The following is a 9541-nucleotide window of genomic DNA, read 5'->3' as shown; positions in this document are numbered from 1 at the left end:
AAACCCAAAGTCGGTAGAAGGAAAGAAATCATAAGGAACAGAGCAGAAATAAATGAAATAGAAACGAAGAAAACAATAGCAAAAATCAATAAAACTAAAAGCTGGTTCTTTGAGAAGGTAAACAAAACTGATAACCCTTAGCCAGACTCATCAAGAAAAAAAGGGAGAGGACGCAAATCAATAAAATTAGAAATGAAAAAGGAGAAATCACAACTGACACTGTAGAAATACAAAGGATTATAAGAGACTACTACAAACAACTATATGTCAATAAAATGGACAACCACGAAAAAATGGACAAATTCTTGGAAAGGTACAATTTTCCAAGACTGAACCAGGAATAATTAGAAAATATAAACAGACCTATCACAAGTAATGAAATTGAAATTCTAATGAAAAATCTTCCAACAAACAAAAGTCCAGGACCAGATGGCTTCACAGGTGAATTCTATCAAACATTTATAGAAGAGCTGACACCCATCCTTCTCAAACTCTTCCAAAATACTGCAGAGGGAGAAACACTCCCAACTTCATTCTACGAAGCCACCATCACCGTGATACCAAAACCAGAAACGATATCACAAAAAAAGAAAATTACAGGCCAATATCAATGATGAACATAGATGCAAAAATCCTCAACAAAATACAAGCAAACAGAATCCAATGGCACATTAAAAGGATCATGCACCATAATCAAGTGGGATTTATCCCAGGGATGCAAGGATTCTTCAATATATGCAAATCAATCAATGTGATACACCATATTAACAAACTAAGGATAAAAACCATATGATCTTCTCAAAAATGCAGAAAAAGCTTTTGACAAAATTCAGCACCCACTTATGATAAAAACTCTGTAGATAATGGGCATAGAGGGAAACTACCTCAACATAACAAAGGCCATATATGACAAACTCACAGCAAGCATCATACTCAAAGGTGAAAAACTGAAAGCATTTCCACTAAGAGCCGGAATAAGACAAGGATGCCCACTCTCACCACTCTTATTAAACATAGTTCTGGCAGTCCTAGCCACAGCAATCAGGGAAGAAAAAGGAATACAAATTGGAAAAGAAGAAGTGAAACTCACTGTTCACCAGTGACATGATACTATACATAGAAAATCTTGAAGATTCCACCAGAAAACTAGTAGAACTAATCAATGAATTTGGTAAGGTTGCAAGATACAAAATTAATGCACAGAAATCTCTTGCATTCCTATACACCAACAACAAAAAATCAGAAAGAGAAATTAAGGAACCACACCTATACACCACTGCAACAAAAAGAATAAGATAGCTAGGAATAAACCTTCCTAAGGAGACAAAAGACCTGTTTGCAGAACACTGTAAGAAACTGATGAAAGAAATTAAAGACGATACAAACAGATGGAGGGATATACCATGTTCTTGGATTGGAAGAATCAACATTGTGAAAATGACAATACTACCCAAAGCAATCTACAGATTCAGTGCAATCTCTATCAAACTACCAATGGCATTTTTCACAGAACTAGAACAAAAAATTTCACAATTTGTATGGAAACACAAAAGATCCTGAATAGCCAAAGCAATCTTGAAAAAGAAAAACAGAGCTGGAGGAATCAGGCTCCCTGATGTCAAACTATATCACAAAGCTACAGTAATCAAGACAGTATGGTACTGGCACAAAAACAGAAATATAGATCAATGGTACAGTATAGAATGCCCAGAGACAAACCCACGCACATATGGGCACCTAATTTATGACAAAGGAGGCAAGAATATACAATGGAGAAAAGACAGCCTCTTCAATAAGTGGTGCTGTGAAAACTGGACAGCTACATGTAAAAGAATGAAATTAGAACACTACCTAATTCCATACACAAAAATAAACTCCAAATAGATTAAATAAAGACTTAAATGTAAGACCAGACACTATAAAACTCCTACAGGAAAACACAGGAAAAACACTCTTTGACATAAACCACAGCAAGATCTTTTTTGATCCACCTCCTAGAGTAATGGAAACAAAAATAAACAAATTGGACTTAATTAAGCTTAAAAGCTTTTCCACAGCAAAGACAACCATAAACAAGACAAGAAGACAACCCTCAGAATGGGAGAAAATATTTGCCAGTGAAACAACAGACAAGGGATTAATCTCCAAAATATACTAACAGCTTATGGAGCTCAAAACAAACAAACAATCCAGTTAAAAAATGGGCGGAAGACCTAAATAGACATTTCACCAAGGAAGACATACTGATGGCCAAGAGGCACATGAAAAGATGCTCAAAATCACTAATTATTAGAAAAATGCAAATCAAAACTACAATGAGGTATCACCTCACCCCATTCAGAATGGCCATTATACAAAAAATCTAGAAACAATAAATGCTGGAAAGTGGGTGGTGAAAAGGGAACCCTCCTACACTGTTGGTGGGAATGTAAATGATACAACCACTATGGAAAACAGTACGAAGGCTCCAAAAAAACAAAAAATAGAACTACTGTATGACCCAGCAATCCCACTACTGGGCATATATCCTGAGAAAACTGTAATTCAAAAAGAGACATGTACCACAATGTTCAGTGCAGCACCATTTACAATAGCCAGGACATGGAAGCAACCTAAATGTCCATCGACAGATGAATGGATAAAGAAGATGTGGCACATATATACAAGGGAATATTACTCAGCCATAAAAAGAAACAAAATTAGTTATTTGTAGTGAGGTGGATGGACCTAGAGTCTGTCATACAGAGTCAGTCAGAAAGAGAAAAAGAAATACCATATGCTAACGCATATATAATATGGAATCTTAAAAAAAAGGTACTGATGAACGTAGTTGCAGGGCAGGAATAAAGAGGTAGACATAGAAAATGGACTTGATTACATGGGGTGGGAGGGTGAAGCTGGGGCGAAGTGAGAGTAGCATTGACGTATATACACTACTGAATGTGAAATAGTTGGCTTTTGGGAAGCGGCAGCATAGCACAGGGAGATCGGCTCGGTGCTTTGCAATGACCTAGAGGGGTGGGATAGAGAGGATGGGAGGGAGGCTCAAGAGGGAGGGGATATGGGGACATGTGTATGCATATGGCTGATTCACTTTGTTGTGCAACAGAAACTAACACAGTATTGTGAAGCAATTATACTCCAATAAAGATCTATTTTAAAAAAACAATCTAAATAGTCATGAAGGCTTAGGTGTAAATATGAGGAGTTAGGGTGGGGGCAGTCACCATCTTTAATAGCATATGAGGAACTGATGACATTCTTTGTGGAACAAGGAGGGGAATTAATCAGATATTGGGAGGATATCTGCATATCAGGCTGGACAGCCTACAAAGTAAAAAAATGTATTTCTCAAACACTCAGAGAGGTCTCTAAGGAAAGAAGAGCGATTTATTAGATTGGTAAAACAACAAAAAAAATGTGTCTGCACAAGTGTGATCCAGGGTCCAATCTTCGTTCACCTTCAGACTAGTTGGCCTACTGCATGGATACATATCTTTACTTCTACTACAGGAAGCTACAGAGACAGGCTTTGCCCTGAGCGGGGAGGCCTAAGGGTTTCCTGCTTCACTGTCTGCAACTGGGTAAAAAAGTCCATCCATTTCTCTCAAAAGACTGAGTCATCCAATTGTGGTCTCAGGCTGCATTCTTCAATTCAGCGTTACTGTAATAAAACTGGTATGTTGATCTCCATCTGCATCCTGTGTCTACTTCTCCTTTGGTTCAGAAGCCACATTGGAAAGAGACATGATTATCACTCCCCAAGCCCCAATAACCACCAATGTTTAAGGAAGGAGACATGGAAAAAACAGTCTTACTGGTGAGTGGTGTACCATGAGAATGCAGTGTCGTGGAAACCAGAAGAGTCGAGTTTCAAGAAGGAGGGGGTGGTTAACCATCAAGTTAACAGAGACTTCCATTTCAGCCAGGATGAGGATGTCCAAGTGAGGTGTAGGGAGTCCGATCAGACTTCATCCTTACTAAAATTGCCAGCTAATCAGCATTCAGCCACCAGATTCCAGCGAAGAAAGAGAATGCAAAGGCAGGTTAAAAAGGTTCTGGTCACCAATTCAAGTGTGTGGAGGTGGGGGTTTTCCCACCAGACCAGCAAGCAAGCAATGCTGACACCAGCTGGGTGTCCTACAGTTTAACTCAATTTTGATGCTATCTGCCTAGAGATAGCATCAGACCTCACAGGTTAAGGGTTTAGTCCCTCCCCTCTTCAGACACCAATCGAAAGCCCAGGTTATCACTGCATCTGACTGACAAGCTATAGATTGTAGATTCCAGTGACCCTCTTCCTTGAATTTCACACAACAGGCACACATCCAGGTTGTCACCTGTACCTCTGACAAACTGGCTATAAATCAAATGTTCCTATGGTCCCCTCCTTGGATTCAATTAGTTTGCTAGAATGGCTCACAGAACTCAGAGAAACATTTTACTTACTAGATCACCAGTTTATTACAAAAGGATATAACTCAGGAATAGTCAGGTTGAAGAGATGCATAGGGCAACATACAAAGAAGAGGCACTGAGCTTCCACACCCCCTCCAAGTGCACTACTCTGCCCATAACTCCTTGTGTTTATCAACTGGGAAGTTCACTGAACTCGTCCTTTTTGGTTTTCATGGAGGCTTCAATACATAGATACGGTTTGATTAAATAACCGTCCATTGGTGATTGATTCAACCTCCAGCCCCTCTCCCCTCCTTCTCAGAGGTTGTGGGGTGGGACTGAAAGTTCCAACCCTCTAATCATCTGGTTGGCTCCACTATCAACCAGCTTCCATCCTTAGGTGTTTTCCCCCAAAGTCACCTCATTAACCTAACAAAAGATACATACATTGCTCTCTTCATTTAAAAAATTCCAAGGGTTTTCGTCATTTCCAATGCCAGAAATGACGAAAACCCTAATATAAATTTCTTATAAATCACAGTATCATGCAGATGCTCTAAAGTAAGATGGTATAAGGATTAAAAGCAAATAAACTTATATAACAAAACAGAAACAGACTCACAGGTATAGAGAAAAAACTAGTGGTTACCAGTGGGGAGAGGGAAGTGGGGAGCGGCAAGACAGGGGTATGAGATTAATACAAACTACACCGTTTGAAGTAAATAAGCAACAAGGATATATTGTACAGTGTAGAGAAATACAGCCATTATTTTGTAACAAACTTAAATGGAATATAATCTACAAAAATATTGAATCACTAGTCATACACCTGAAACTAATATAATACTGTAAATCAACTATACTTCAATTTTAAAAAAAAAGAAAAAATAGGTCCCAATTATAATCATAGTTGGGGGTGAGGGGTGTCAGTCTGGTCCCTGGCCACTTTTCACTTAGTCAGTCCAATTAACTGTTCTTGTAATTGCTAAGTAACACATAAATAATGGAGGACTTGGGCTTAACTTTCTCTGCTGTTGCCAGTGCCACACTGCAACTGACTAGTGTACCAAGACGGGACTAAAGTAGATAAGAATAGAACATTTGAAACAGAAGAGTATGAATGAATCATATGGCCTGTTTAACTTTTGCTGTGTATCTCTTTAACATCTCTTTATGCTGAGAAACAGGCCCATTTCTCTGATTATAAAAGCTCATTCCTCATTATGGAAATTGCTAGGGTGAATGGACCATCCCATAACTCCATAAATGGCTAACATGAAGAACGTGTGTGTGTGTGTGTGTGTGTGTGTGTGTGTGTGTGTGTGTGTGTGTGTGTGTGTGTGTGTGTAGGATATGTGTTGACTGTATCAAAATTATACTAGTGGGATATTCCATGCCGTATTCCTCTTCCTTTCCATGTTCCTTCAGCATCTCTTTTACACACATTCAGAGACTGCATTCCTGGCATTATTGGTCAAAGGTGGAGGAAAATGATGGGTGGTGCCAATCTGCAACTTGTAATCCCCACATGGAAAAATAGATAAAATTAAATTTAAAAATTTAATTTAATAGCCTTGTTCACTACTGAAGAACTAAAGCAAGAAAATAAAAAACTATCCTCTTTCTACCATTCAGGGAAGTGGTTGCACACAGACGAATTTCCTACTAAGAAACAATGCTTTCAGAAATAAAGTTGTATAGGAATTAGGGGAATAGCCCCATGGAAAGAAAAAGCATCAGAGCATCAGGTAATATGAAGAGAAGCCAATAGGAGAAAAGAGATAACAGATGAGATTACATTTTGGGCAATGAGCAAGGGAAGCAGGGACCTAAGGCATGGTTGAATTAGCTACTGCCAAGCTTCCAATGGGAGCCAACTCTAAGGTCAAGTCTGGCAAAGTCACTGTGGAGTCAGCCCCATGGCCCTTGAGAAAGGGCAGAAGTTAAGTGCCAGTGAATTGGGAGATTGGGATTGACACATACATTAATATGTATAAAATAGGTAACTAATAAGAAACTGCTGTATAAAAAAATAAAATTAAATTTAAAAATTTTTTAATTAAAAAAAAGAAGTGTCAGATGGATATGCAGGCTTTGTGTAAGCCCAGAACTAGTAGATTTAAATTCAATTACACTGTAATCCAAGGATGAAATTTTTTAAGAGAAAATGATATAAATCTTTGTCATGAAGATGAAATGAACCTAGAAGCTCTTAGAAAGAAGTCTCAGTTCAGAAGTAGAGAAAATGTTTTAAACTACTGAAGACATCTCAACAAAAATTGCATTTCATTAACTGCCCCTATTCCAAATTTCCAATAAAATACTTAAGAAAATACAGGGAAGAATACTTACTACATCAATGAAATGTAAGGAAAGAAGACACTAATCCAGAAGTTGGGAAAAATTTCTAACTAGAAGGCTGGTGTATCAAGGTTGAGAAACACAATAAACGGCCTATGCATGCTTTACAAGATCAAAAAGTGGAGCCTGGCTCTCCTAGAGTAAGGCTGAAGGAAGCTATAACCAGTTCACATCCTCTACCCAAACCCCATCATCACCCTCCCACTACCACCTAATCACAACTCAGCTGCTGGGTCTGTTCCAAACAGGAAAATGAAAAGCCATTACTTTACTGTATCAAAATTATACTAGTGGGGCATTCCATGCCATATTCCTCTTCCTTTCCATGTTCCTTCAGCATCTCTTTTACACACATTCAGAGATTGCATTCCTGGCATTATTGGCCAAAGGTGAAGGAAAATGATGGGTGGTGCCAATCTGCAACTTGTAATCCCCACATGGAAAGCACAGTAGCCTGGGGAATAGACTGGGAGAGTATTTAGAGCAATGCATGCTGCAGGCTAAGGTGTTTAACATACTTCATCTTCTCACAGATTAAGAGAATTATATAGTGGGAATTAGAGAGGTTACCTATCTCAGTCCTGCAGATCTGCAAAGGTTGAAAATTTGATGGGCAAAAGAAATTGGCCTAGAAGTTATGCACATTAACCTAGGCAGCAGGCCATCTTGAAATAGCTATAAGAATTCCCTGGCGGTCCAGTGGTTAGGACTCCACGCTTCCTCTGCTGGGGGCACAGGTTCGATCCATGGTCAGGGAACTAAGATCCCGCATGCCGCATGGCACGGGCAAAATAAATAAATCCTTATAAAAGCACACAAATAATATATATTAAAAAAAATAGCTACAAACCCTGTGTTTTGACAAACACTGAGTCTGTGTAAATCTTTCCTCATTCATAGAAAATTAAGAAGTGTACACAGAGAAAAACAAATACTGCATGTGATCACTTATATGTGGAATCTAAAGAAATAAAACAAATGAATGTATGTAACGAAACAGAAACAGACTTACAGATATAGAGAACAAACTAGTGGTTACCAGTGGAAAGAAGGAAGCAGGGAGTGGCAAGATATGACTATGGGATTAAGAGGTACAAATTACTATATATAAAAAAGATAAGCAACAAGAATATATTGTAGGGCTTCCCTGGTGGCGCAGTGGTTAAGAGTCGACCTGCCGATGCAGGGGACACGGGTTCGTGCCCTGGTCTGGGAAGATCCCACATGCTGCAGAGCGGCTAGGCCCGTGAGCCATGGCTGCTGAGCCTGCGCGTCCGGAGCCTGTGCTCTGCAAGGGGAGAGGTCACAACAGTGAGAGGCCCGTGTACCGCAAAAAAAAAAAAAAAAAGAATATATTGTACAGCACAGGGAAATATAGCCATTGTTTTATAATAACTTTAAATTGCAGAGAATCTATTTAAAAAGAAGAATGAGTGTACAGAAAACAATCTAGCGTGGATTGAAAATAAAGTAAGGGTTCAGACCAAAAAAATTACTTTTAAAAATTTGTTATAAAACCCAGAAAAAATAGTTTTTAGAAACTGCTTCATATCTAATTAAGGAAAAGAAAAGCATACCTTCTAAAACAATAGGAAGTGTTTACACAGAAAAATGAAGATGAGATCACTGGCTCAGATACAAAAATGGAAATAGAGATGAAAAAGAAGATAGATGACATAAAGAATTTCCACAAGGAAAAAAAGTACACTCAATAATTAAAATCTTCATGAGAGGGACCAAAGACTACAAACTATATATGTTAAAAGTCAAATACAATGTGGATATAAAGCTTATGCGAGGACAGAGAAGACAAGAGTGAAGGGAGAAAATTACTTGAGAGAGAAGATGAAAAAAGGAGAGCAAAGTACCAACCTGTGAGGTATTACTGAATCTTAAAGAAGACCCCAGAAATTAATGAAATAGAATGATTAAAGTTATTATAGGTAAACAACAACAATAAAACTCCTTAGAAGAAAAAGAGAGGCCAGATTAGAATTTTATCCACCTACCAGCAAAAACTGGTGACGGAAAGTGACCTATTACTAGACAAATTTTAGCAAAATAATTTTTATAAAAGTTTACAAAAATAAAATAAAGTCTCCCCCTCTCTCTCTTTACACACACACACACACACACACACACACACACACACACACACACACACACGACAGCCAGACAGAAAAGGCAACAAAATTAATTTCACCCTAGACTTTGTAACACTGTCTCCTTTAATAACTTTAGAAGATAATAAAGCTGTTATCTACAGAGCTGTAAAAAAGATCTATTCAGTGAGATATCAATTGTGTGGAGTGAATAGAAAAAAATTCCTTTTACCTTTATAAACAGACCAGATATGTATACTTTTTAAATAAATTACTCAAAGATGTACTTCTAGCCAATCAAAGGATGAATTAAAATGAAGGATTTGAAAATGAGTAATTCATGTTACAAAGGGCTGGTGCTGAACAATAATGTCTTAGCCATGAAGTTAGTTTGAAATAGTTGGGTTACTACAGTTAAAATGGTTACACAATAAATGAAAATGTAAAATAATATATTTTTAAAGATAATATGCATAAAATAAAATATTAGTTTATTAATAATAATCTAGATTTATTTTTACAGATTATCTTAACAATGACCAGGAAACAGAGGGAAAAAGAAAGTAGAAAGAGAGGTAGATGGAGTGAATAAATACCTTGTCTTATAGGGATGTCTTCACTTGTAGATTTAGAAAAATGTAAATTTAATTATATTTTTACAAAACTTAATGGTGACCATA

General features: G+C 37.6%; 1 protein-coding gene across 1 annotated transcript in view; it reads right to left on the bottom strand.

Annotated features, from left to right (window-relative positions):
* Positions 1 to 3895: 3895 nt before the first annotated feature.
* COX18 (cytochrome c oxidase assembly factor COX18) overlaps positions 3896 to 9541 on the bottom strand; it is a 163293-nt gene continuing 157647 nt past the window's right edge. Inside the window, exon 9 of the transcript XR_014296713.1 lies at positions 3896 to 3993. The gene's annotated coding sequence lies outside the window, so the exon portion shown is untranslated. The remainder of the gene's footprint in view (positions 3994 to 9541) is intronic.

This window comes from Grampus griseus (genome assembly GCF_964374135.1).
Source record: "Grampus griseus genome assembly, chromosome: 4".
NCBI classification, from domain to species: Eukaryota; Metazoa; Chordata; class Mammalia; order Artiodactyla; family Delphinidae; genus Grampus; species Grampus griseus.
Note: the sequence above shows the minus strand (reverse complement) of the source record. Positions and strands in the feature narration are given on the sequence as shown.